The sequence below is a fragment of the Carlito syrichta genome, unplaced genomic scaffold (genome assembly GCF_000164805.1).
Source record: "Carlito syrichta isolate Samal-C Ts95f unplaced genomic scaffold, Tarsius_syrichta-2.0.1 Scaffold287800, whole genome shotgun sequence".
Classification (NCBI taxonomy): Eukaryota; Metazoa; Chordata; class Mammalia; order Primates; family Tarsiidae; genus Carlito; species Carlito syrichta.
Window position 1 is genome coordinate 149,349 of NW_007231896.1, and position 11,564 is coordinate 160,912.

General features: G+C 40.0%; 1 protein-coding gene across 1 annotated transcript in view; it reads left to right on the forward strand.

Annotated features, from left to right (window-relative positions):
* Positions 1-11,564, forward strand: part of PRKAA2 (protein kinase AMP-activated catalytic subunit alpha 2) — a 130,810-nt gene that overhangs the window by 781 nt on the left and 118,465 nt on the right. The gene's annotated exons all lie outside the window — the stretch shown is intronic.

Sequence of the window (11,564 nt, forward strand, 5' to 3'; positions counted from 1 at the left end):
CCCGGGGCGCGCGGGGGGCCGGCGCGCGGCGGGGAGCGCGGGCGGGCGGGCGCGCGAGGGGGCAGCGCGGGCGCCCGGCCGCCTTCCTCCGCGCCCGGGTCCTTAATGAATGGGAGCCGCGCGGAGTCCTGCGACTCCCGAGCGCCGGCCCGACTCTGACTTTCCTCCTCCGCCTCCACCGCCGCCTCCTGCGGCCGTCGCTGCTGCTGCTGCTGCGGCCGCGGCGGCTGCTGCTGTGATCGCCTGGGTTTGTTTTCTGCACTTTTATTTCACGAGGTCCTTTAAAAAGAGAGAGGGAGGGGAGGGAGGGAGAGGGACCTCCTTACTTGGCTCGGATGGGATTCCGAAAGCACAGCCCCTTCCTTAAACTGCCTAAGACGTAGGATAATTAAGGCCATATTTCCCCCCACCCCCTTCAAAAAAAAAAAAAAAAAAAAACCTAAAAGGAAAAGTTATTCTCCGACTGGAGAATCCGGGAGCCCCTAGCGTTCAGAAACACCAAATTGTCACAAAAGGAAAGAACATATATAAATAAAAAGAAACATTTTCTTGCTGACCTTTGGAGCCAGGCAAAAGATGGAGCTGTACAGATAAAGTGCATTTCTCCTCCCTGACAGACGTGGGGCTTTCGAGTCTTTATTGTAACTTGAGTTGTGTTATTCTGAAAATGCAATTTTCAAGGAACAGGTTTTTTGTTGTTGTTTGGTTTTTTGGCTTCTTTTTTTTCCCTGATTTTAACACCCAGCACCGGTTACTGTGCTAGACACTGAGGTTGCCAAAGTGAAAAATGCTGCACAACTCTGGAGCTTTATCCCTTGGATTTGAACGCTGACTGTCTCTGTGCCTCGGTTTCCTTACATGTAAACTAGCGATAATAACCGTTTCTCCCAAACAGGGTAGTTATGAAGATTCAATTACTTAATCCATGTACGCTCCTAGAACAATGCCCAGTACACAGTAAGTGCCCCACAAGGGTTAGCCATTGCCTTTTTTCCTGATTCTGAGGTGGAGACCCAAGCCACCAACCTTTCTCCTGTATCCTATGAGGAATTCCAGGACAGCAGGATCACTCCCCATTTAGGTTTCTGGCAATCTAACACTTTTCCTTAGAGGCTGGTGTATTCGTTTTAATTATTTCATGTGAGTTACTCTTTCTTCCCAATAGAGAATAAACTAGAAGATTCCCAGGGCAAGGGCCTTCCCTTCTATCTTCTATAATGCCTAGCATGGAGCTGGACACACAGTGGCGGTCAATGGATGCTTCTTCCAGTTATCTCTTTTTGTGCATCCAGAAATGCAAATAGTTGTAGCTTTTTGATACATTGTATGGATCATGTCCCTTCTTACCCTGACTTGCGTTCAGCCACTGTCTATCAGCCACCCCTCCTTGCACAATCCTCCCCCACAGCACCCCTGCTCTCCTGCGCCCTCTGCCGATTGTGCACTCTTTCCTTCCCTAGCTAGCAAAAATGTCTTTCTTTAGTGTCCTCTGAATTGTCGCCTCCTCTGAGTCCTTTTTTGACCCCTGCACAGAATTCATTTCCCCCTCAACACTTTGTTTATGACACTTTTAGAGCACTTACTTCAGTCTGATTTGGTGTTCTAGTTAGTAAAGACTAGTCAGCTGTAGGGATCATCAGCTCCACAGCCCCTCTCTATCTAGTACCTAGCACAGAGTTTTGTTTATGAAAGTAAGCTCAAGTTGAGACTGATTAACGAGTGGGACTGGCAAAGAAAGACAAAATTGCTATCTTCTGGAAGCAAGAGTATCTGAATCTTCAAAGCAGTTTTGGAGCTGAAGCGTCCAGCTGCCAATCAGACAGCACTCTGGATTCAAACAGCAGCAGGTAAAAACCTGGGTAACTCAAAAGACAGTCTTTCAGATAACTTTTCAGTGAGAAACTCCCTCTCTTAAAATGTTAAAATAGCAGAAACAAAGCAAGACCCATTTCATAACTGTTGACATTCTAAAAGGAATTCAGGATTCCAGCGTCTTTTCTTTGCCCACCCAGCCCTCTTTGTAATGACAATCATTCCTGAAATTCTAAGTCACCAAACCTAGTCTTTGGAATTGTAGTCTAAAAGTAAGTTTTCTTGAAACTGCAGCTCTCTCTGACCGTTCCCTTTTTTGAGCTCCAAATATCCTTAAGCACCTGTGCCATTCAGCCACTCATATTCCACTGTATCCTATATCCTGTGTTCTTATTTCACTTTTCATAAGCGGCCATAATTTGTCCCTCAAAGATCGTTAGCTCCATGAAGGCAGAGGCTTGACTTTGAAACCTCAAGAAAGAGTGGTAAGAACTCCTAAGCCAAAGAAACAGTGACAAAGTGAATTTTTTAGGTATCTCCCTTCATATTTCCTGCCTGCTATTCTTTGTGAAATGGCTTACTAAGAATAAATACATTTTTAAAAGTCGGACTTTTAGTTAAACGGAGTCATAACTCAGCAGTTGTTGTTGGTCTCTTTAAAGGTCACTGGGTAGATTGTTAACTTTAGCTGGCACTGGATTGACTCTATTTTGCTTTAAGATTCTCTGGATTAAACTCAACTACTTGTTAATTAAGAAGGATGAAAATATGTTATTCCAAAAGCAGAGAAAAAGGAAAATAAATGGATGTTTAAATAAGAGTTTGATATTTCTATTTATAAGGCTCTGTAGGCTATTTTCTTCATAACTAAAAGATCATAGTGTTAATTGGTACATGTAGTTCTGTGCACACGAGTATTATATTTGGATAACACTTCAAGGGAACAGAACACTACAAATACTTGTTAAAACTGACTTGAACAAGTCATAAAATATAGTGTCAATATCATTCTTTAGATAATGGGAAATAAAACAGCCTAACCAGATATGTAAATTTGAAGACTTCTTGGCTTTAAACCTTAAAGTTGAACAATCTTACCAGCAAATAAAATGCAGCGGAACAGACTTGATAGTTTAGAATGGTGTCATTTCAAATTAATTAAGTAATTAGAATTCCTGATTAACATAGCTTACCAAAATCTACACATTAAAATGACATCCAGTTCATTAAACTAGTCTGTATAAAAACTGTAACATCAGCAGGGATAAATGCCTTTTTAAGATTAACTTATTATGTGTGGCAAAAGCAGCATATCCTTCTTAAATAACTGATATCTTCCAAGAGATTTAAATGACCTTCATTTGTAAGATCTCTTGTCACCTCATCATTTTCTTTCTTTCTCCTTTTAACTCCTAACATTTAATAATTAATTATTTTTACTTGTGACGGTATGAATTGGCTCAGGAATTTTTTTTTTTTTTTTTTTTTTTTGAGTCAGAGTCTCACTCTGTTGTCCAGGCTGGAGTGCAGTGGCATGCTCGCGGCTACCCCAAACGTCAACCTGCTGGGCTCAGGCATCCTTCCACCTCAGCCTTTCAAGTAGCCAGAACTACAGATGCATGCTACCATGCCTGGCTAATTTTTTGATATATTGTAGAGACAAGATCTCATCAATTTGCCCAGGCTGATCTCGAACCCCTGAACTCAGGCAATCCTCTTGCCTCAGCCTCCCAAAGTGCTGGGATTAAATTTTCCAGACCCAGCCGACTCTGGAAATATTTAAGGGAAAAGTAGCTGAGTACCTTTATATGGAATTGTGTAGTTGAAAGGTCAGAGCCTACATGTCTGAGGTCATTTACATTAACTTAAGAAGACATGTAAGTTTTGGCGAAGTAGTGTCCCCTTCTCCAGGATCTTCAAACTCTTACATTTCCATACCTCTTCTGGATTTTACTAAACAACAGTTGCTGGCATGCTGCTATGAGCATTGGATTTGTTATCAGGAGTGCACTCACAGGGCTGGATGGACGCGGCCACAGTAACACTCCTGAGAAAAGACCAGAAGGAGCAGGGGGCTGGAGGTCAGAAACTCTTGGATCTGCTGTTTGACCTGAGGCAAGCTGAATAACCTCTCTGAACCTCAGTTTCCTCAATTTTTAAATGGGGCTGATATTTTTCTACAGATCTGGGTAGGATTTAAAAAGTTATAAAATGAAATAATACATTTGAAAATACCTGGTACACAATAAGCAATCAATAAATAGTTGTTGAATGTTAATATTTTAAATGACACTATAAGCCGGGCTCGGTGGCTCAGCCTGTAATCCCGCGCCTTTGGGAGGCTTATAGAGGTGAGTGGATTGCCTGAGCCTGCAGGTTCAAGACCCACCTGGGCAACTTGGCGAGATCTCATCTCTACAATAAATAAAAAAAAATTAGCCGGACGTGGTAGCGCACGCCTGTAGTTCCAGCTACATGGAAGGCTGAGGCGGAAGGATCACTGGAGCCCAGCATTTCGAGGCTGCGGTGGCCAGGAGCGGCCACTGCACTCCAGTCTGGGCAAGAGAGTGAGACTCCAACTCAAAAAATAAAAATAAATAAATAAATGACACTGTATTTCTACAAGATATCTAATTTAAATACACCTATTCAAAAAGCATTTATCAAATGTCAACTTGAATATACCATATGCTTGTAGTCACTCTTCCCTATATAAAGTAACACCTTCAGCCTCTCTATTCCTATATATATATATATTTTTTTTTTCTTTCTTTCTTTTTTGAGAAAGCAGGATTTATTGAAAGGACAGAAAAGCTCCCACTGTAGGAAGGGACCCAAAGGGGTTGCTCTATTCCTACATTTTTTAAATGTACAATTTCTTATGGTTTCGGAAGGTAGTAAATCAAAATGCTTATTTTCTTTGACAATTTAGTTTTACATTGTTTTCTTTTCCTTTTCCTTTTTTTTGAGTAGGAGTCTCACTCTGTCACCCACGCTGGAATGCAGTGGCACATTCACAGCCACCACAGTCTCGACCTGCTGTGCTCAGGTGATCCTTCCACTTCAGCCTTCCAAGTAGCTGGAACTACAGGCACGCACCACCATGCCTGGCTAATTTTTTGATTAACCTTTACAAAGGTGAGGTGTCACCAAGTTGCCCAGGCTGGTCTCGAACCCATGAGCTCAGGCAAACCTCTCACCTCAGCCTCCAAAAGTGCTGGGATTATAGGCGTGGTAGGATCCAGCCTACACATTGTTTACTTCAGAATTGCTTGTGAAATCCAAGAAAGGTCATTTGCTTAGGTTAATCATTTTGTACAGGTGAGAGTACTTTCACTTTAAAAGTGCTTTCACATCTATTATCTGAGGTAGGTGGGTGGGGTTGCTATCATTAGTCCCATTTCACAGATGAGAAAACCGAGTCAAGCTTATTTAACTGGATGGAACTGGTTTTCCCCATAGGTAAATGGAAATGATGCTAACATTAGCTCATGGAGGGTAGGTGTATAATGCTTGACAGTTTATAATATGTATGATACAGTTATACCCTTTACAGTTTATGCCACTTACAGTCACTGACTTCATTTCCAAGTAGGTTAGATAGAGATTATGATCCTTGTTTTACAAATAAGGGAAAAATCTTGGAAAGATAAGTGATTTGCTGAAGGTTGGAGGTAAGGAGATTCCTGAAGCCTCACAAGAATCCAGGTTTCTCAATTTCTAGACTAAGATTCTTTTCTTTACCCCACAAAGTCTCACTCTCAAAGGTGCTCAGAAATCTCTGCTTCTCAAGTGTGGTTTCCCAGAGCATCATTAGAGAGACTACAGAATTAGTCCTACACCTTTGGTAAAGAGACTGGACACCTTGTTTTGTCGATTGTTTTTTGCTTCTTGCAGTCTTGGAAAGAACAACATGGTTGCACCTTGTGTCTCTGAAACAGGAGATTTGGGGTCATAATTTGTCAAGCAGTTTTTTTGTTACAAAAAAAAAGAATTTTAAGAACACAAACAGTAGTGGTACTGTAAAGCAGTCTTAGATTCACGTCAACATTTTTACCTCCCAACAAACAATAATCTTTTATTTAGCTAGAAATTAGAACAGTTAAGAACTGACCTTATGATAATTCAAGTACTTAATGTTACTCATTAAACACACACACACACACACACACACACACACACACACACACACACACATACACAGAGAGAGAATCTAAAATGGATGAAGGAAAGATGAGGCCGAAAATTTCTCTCTGAAGATGGTAAAACTAGAACTTCGCTAACTCAAAAGGAGACCAATGCTGCCACCTTGTGTCATTATAGGAAAAACCAAGACTTCCGAGAAGTGAAAAATGTAGTAACGGAGTGGGGGGGGGGTAAATGATTGAAAAGAGAATTCAAAACTTTTATAATATACATAAAATGATAGCCAACAGATATTAGGTTTTTAAATTTTTATTCATTTATTTTTTATTTCTTTTTATTTTATTTTATTTTAAAGATGTGGGGTACAATTCAGGGTTAGGTATATAAATGTTCATTGTGCAGGTACCCTTGTTGATGAGGTGTGCCCCTCCATCCCCTGACAGTTTTCCTCAACTGCCAGTCCCACCCCCCAGCTATTAGATTTTTATTATCCAGATATTGGCCGTTCATTCAATAGCTGTTTGTTGAGTATCTGTTACGTACCAAACACTCTTCTAGGAGCTAGGGATACGGCAGTGAACAGAACAGACAAAAATGCCTTTCCTTATTGAACCTTCTAAGTATTTGATATATATTAACTCATTTGGTATTCTAAAGAACCCTATGAGGAGGAAGGTGTTTCCATTTACAAACAAAGTTACTGGGGCACAAGGGAGTTCATTAACTAGTTAAAGATTCCATGGTGATTAGGTGATAGAGTCTGGATTTGAACCCAGGTAAACTGATGCAGGAGGCACCGAAACTTTAATCATTAATCTATACCAAACAAACTTTGTCCTCTGTCTGAATTACACAGAAGAAAGAGTAGTAGTTTCTGAAGTGGTACTTCAGCTGTGTGTGTCTGAGAGCAGAAAGTAGAAGGCTTTGTGTGTGTGTGTGTGTATGTGTGTGTCTGTGATGTGTGCATATATGCATACATTTTATGTGCATTCACTCACTGAACTTATATGTATACATATTATATATACATATTATATATACTCACTGTACATGTATGTGTACTTATTCACTTATTTAATCACTTATCAAATGTCATGAGCACTTTTTTATGCTAGGATTTATACTAGTGCTGGAGATAAATTAAAACTTGTGACTGGCCAGGCTTGATGGCTCAGCCTGTCATCCCAGCACTTTGGGAGGCCAAGGTGAGTGGATTGCCTAAGCCTGTGGGTTCGAGACCAGCCCAGACAACTTGACAAGACCTTGTCTCTATAATAAATAACAATAATTTTAAAAATGAGCTGGACACGCTGCTGTAGTTCTGGCTACTTGGAAGGCTGGCAGGATTGCCAGAGCCCAGCAGGTTGACGCTGGGGTGGCCGTGAGTGTGCCATTGCACTCCAGCCTGGGCAATGGAGTGAGACTCTGACTCAACCCCGCCCCCCAAATTTATGACTTCTTTCTTCAAATAACTAACTTCTTCCGATAACTTGTTTTTAGTAGGAGAAAAACATGTAAACAAATATTTGCAATAGTATCATAACAGTTGTCATATTTTATTATAAAGTTTTGATTGTTTTCTACCCAAAACTGCAATTTTCTTTGGCCATGTACCTAGCATGGTAAATAGTAAGACTTCAGAAAGTAGTTATTTACATGAACTGCTTCTCCAGAAGAAGATGCAAAGCCTCCCTCTGAGTGATGATTACTCTTCTTTGTTGTGCTGTAACTTAATTTGATTACATAAAGTTAGTAATATGTGAATACCGTGATATAAAGTTAACACACCTTATAAGATAAGGGGATAAAAAAGGGAAGAAAACATATTTCCTTAATACACACACACAAACACATTGACAACAAAATAGAGAATAAATGCTCAAAAAAAAAAAAGAATTGTTGAGTGAATGACTAGAAGATAGCTATAAACACAACATGGGGGCATCAGGGAAAGCTTCAATGAGCAGATAAGTTATGGCTGTGTAATAAGGTTGAAACTTTAACTTAGCACAAAGAAGCAAGAGTACAAAATCTCTACTTGACATCATTCACAGAAATTAATTCCAAATGGATCATAGACATAAACATGAATCATAACATAAAACTTCCAGAATAAAATGAAGGAGAATATATTCATGACTTTGGGATAAAGAAGGGTTTCTTATATAGGAATTCAAAAAGCATTAATGACAAAAGAAGATATTGATAATTGGAATTTATTAAAATTAAAAATTTACATTTGTCAAATACACCACAGCTTGCCAAAATGGACTGTGAGATAAATCCAACCCATCACATGTCTTGAAATGTCTGTGAGCTAAGAAGAGTCATTACTTTTTACATGGCTGGAAAAAAACAAAAGAGGAATACTGTTTCATGATATGTGAAATGTATATAAAATTCAAATTTTAGTACATATAAATAAGGTTTAATTGGAACACAGTCATACTTATTTATTAAACATCTTGTCTATAGCTACCTTTGCATTACAATGGCACATTTGAATAGTTACAACAGAGACTAACATAGACTGCAGAGTCTAAAATATTTGTTATCTGGGCCTTAAAAGATAAAGTTACAGACCTCTAAAACATACAATTAACAAAGTTAAAAGGCAAGCCACAGATTGCAATAATACATGTATTTACAAAGAAGATTCATAACTAGAATATATAATGAACTCCTACAAATCAATAAGAAAAAGACAGACAACTCAAACATTTTGCAGGGGGGAGGTAAAATCCTCAAATGGATACAGAAAAGGATATATGAATGGCCATTAAGCATATGTCAAAGTGCTCAACATTATTAGACATTAGGGAAATGCAGATTAAAACCACAATGAAATATTACTTTATATTCTTCAAGATGGCTGAAATTAAAAAGCATGACAGTATCAAGTGGTGATGATATGGACCAGCTCAAGAGAATATTGGTATAGTTGCTTTGGAAAACTCCTGAGTTTTTACTAAAACTAAACATATGCGTATTCTATGGCCCAACAATTCCAGTCCTAGGGATATGCTCAAGAGAAAATGAGGACATATGTCCACCAAAAGACTTATATAAGAAGATTCATAGCAGCTTCATTCATGATAGCTCACAAATGGAAACAACACAAACTAGAACAGGTAAATAAATTATGATATATATGGTGGAATACTACATAGTCTGAAAAAGGATAAACTATAGCTACACACAAAAGCATGGATAAATCTCTCAGACATATGTTGAAAAAAGAAATTTACACAAATGCATACTATATCACTTTATAAGTTCAGAACCAGGTAAGTAGCCTATGGTGATAGACCTCTGAATAGTGGTCAACTTTGGGGAGAAGATTATTAGGTGGGAAGAAGCCGTCCGGTTTTTTTGGGTTGGGGGGGTTTGAGTCGGGGTCTCACTGTGTTACCCAGGCTGGAGTGCAATAGAATAATCACAGCTCACTACAGCCTTGACCTCCTGGACTCAGGTGATTCTTCCACTTCAGCTTCCCGAGTAGCTGGGACTGCAAATGTGTATCACCAGGAAAGGCTAATTTTCTGATTTTTTGTAGTGGTTTGGTCTTGCTATGTTGCCTGGGCTGATCTCAAACTCCTGGACTCAAGCAATCCTCTTGTCTCAGCCTTTCAAAGTGCTTGGATTACAAAAGTTAGCCACCATGGCTGTCCAAAAGAAGCCTTCTGAATGCTTTATTTGGGTGGTGGTTACATAAATGTACACGTATATAAAAATTAATAATGTGAAGTTAATATGTGAACTTAAAGGTATCGCACCTGTTATATTTATGTTATGCCATAAGAAAGACTTAAACTATAAAAAAACAGAGAAAGAAAGTATATATAAGGAAGGCAACTTAGCTATGTATGATATGGATGGAAAAAGGAAGGAATGGAAGAGTTTCTTCAATTTTCCAAATTGTTACATGGATTATATTTATCTGTTTGATGTTTGGCCAACAAAAGATTTATAATTGTTCTAGAAATTTAACCTACTTACTTATCACAACTCCAAAACAGATGCCAACCCCAGCTGACCCTTGCACTACATTAATAGTTGTGGCCATACAAATATCTTTACTTCAGATAATTCTCAGTCATCCACCTCACTTACTTCTGTATAGACACTGCCTTGAAAAAAGGAAGAAAATACTAAGAGAGAGAAAGAAAAGGGAAGGAAGGTAAGAAGGAAGTGAGGAGGAAGGAAGGAAGGGAGAACACTATTTTTTTTTTTTGAGTTGGAGTCTCACTCTCTCGCCCAGTCTGGAGTGCAGTGGCACGCTCCCAGTCACTGCAACCTCGACCTGCTGGGCTCCGGCGATCCTTCTGCCTCAGCCTTTCAAGCAGCTGGAACTACAGGCACGCACTAATACGCCCGGCTAATTTTTTGGATTTATTGTAGAGATGAGGTTTCACCAAGTTGCCCAGGCAGATCTCGAACCCATTGGCTCAGGCAATTCACTCACCTCGGCCTCCCAAAGCACGGGATTACAGGCTGAACCACCGAGCCCGGCTGGGAGAACACTTCTAAAAGACAACCATTTAACTTGAAGATGCAAGTTGAGAAATGAAAGGAAGTCCATAACAAAGGCTCCAGAATAAATAAAACACCTTCACTAGGTGTAATAGATTGCAAAGATATGTTCATGTCCTAATAATCAGAACCTGTGACTGTGACCATCTTTGGGAAAAGGTCTTTGCAGATGTGATTAATTAAAGCATCTTTAGATGAGATCACCTTAAATTAGCCAGGTGAGCCGTAAGTTCTATGGCATGTAAGAGACAGAAGAGGAGCAGACATGGACACACAGAGGGCCATGTGGAAGCAGAGGAGGAGATTGGAGTGGAGCGGCCAGAAGTGCTGAGGCAGTTCCTAGAAGCTGAGAGAAACTAGGAATGTGTCGTTCCCAAAATGCCGCCTGAAGGAATGTGGCCCTGCTGGACTCTGGACTTCTGGCCTCCAGAACTGTGAGGAAACCTTTCTCGGAGGTCTTAAGCCACCCAGTTTGTGGTCACTTGTCACAGCAAACCTACAAATTAACACAACGAGTTACTAAGTACATTTATCTTCCTCAGTCTGATAGAAACTTTTCTCTTTCATTTATTTAAATTTTGGATGACAGGAAAATGGGATACAGAAGGACAGGGACACACAGAGCAGGGCGTTTCCAAGGAATGTCCCCTCTGTTGAAATGCTCCCATCCCTCTGGCTTTTATTCACTATGTCTACATTTCTCATAATACCCTTGTTTTATTTTTCTCTTTATAATTTACCTGACACTATCTATTCTACTTGTTTCTTTCTTGTCTTCTCCCACTGTAATTCAAGCTCCATTAGGATAAAAATGTTTGTCTCCTCTCCACCCACTTCTGTCTCCCCAGAGCCTGGTGCTCAGTAAATATTTGTTGAGTAAATTAGAAAATAAACAGATGAGCCGGGATAGGTGACTCAGCATGTAATCCCAGCGTTTTGGGAGGCTGAGGTGAGTGGATTGCCTGAGCTCGTGGGCTCAAGATCCACCTGGGCAACTTGGTGAGACCTCATCTCTACAATAAAATCAAAAAATTAGCCGGGCGTGGTAGCGCACACCTGTAGTTCCAGCTACT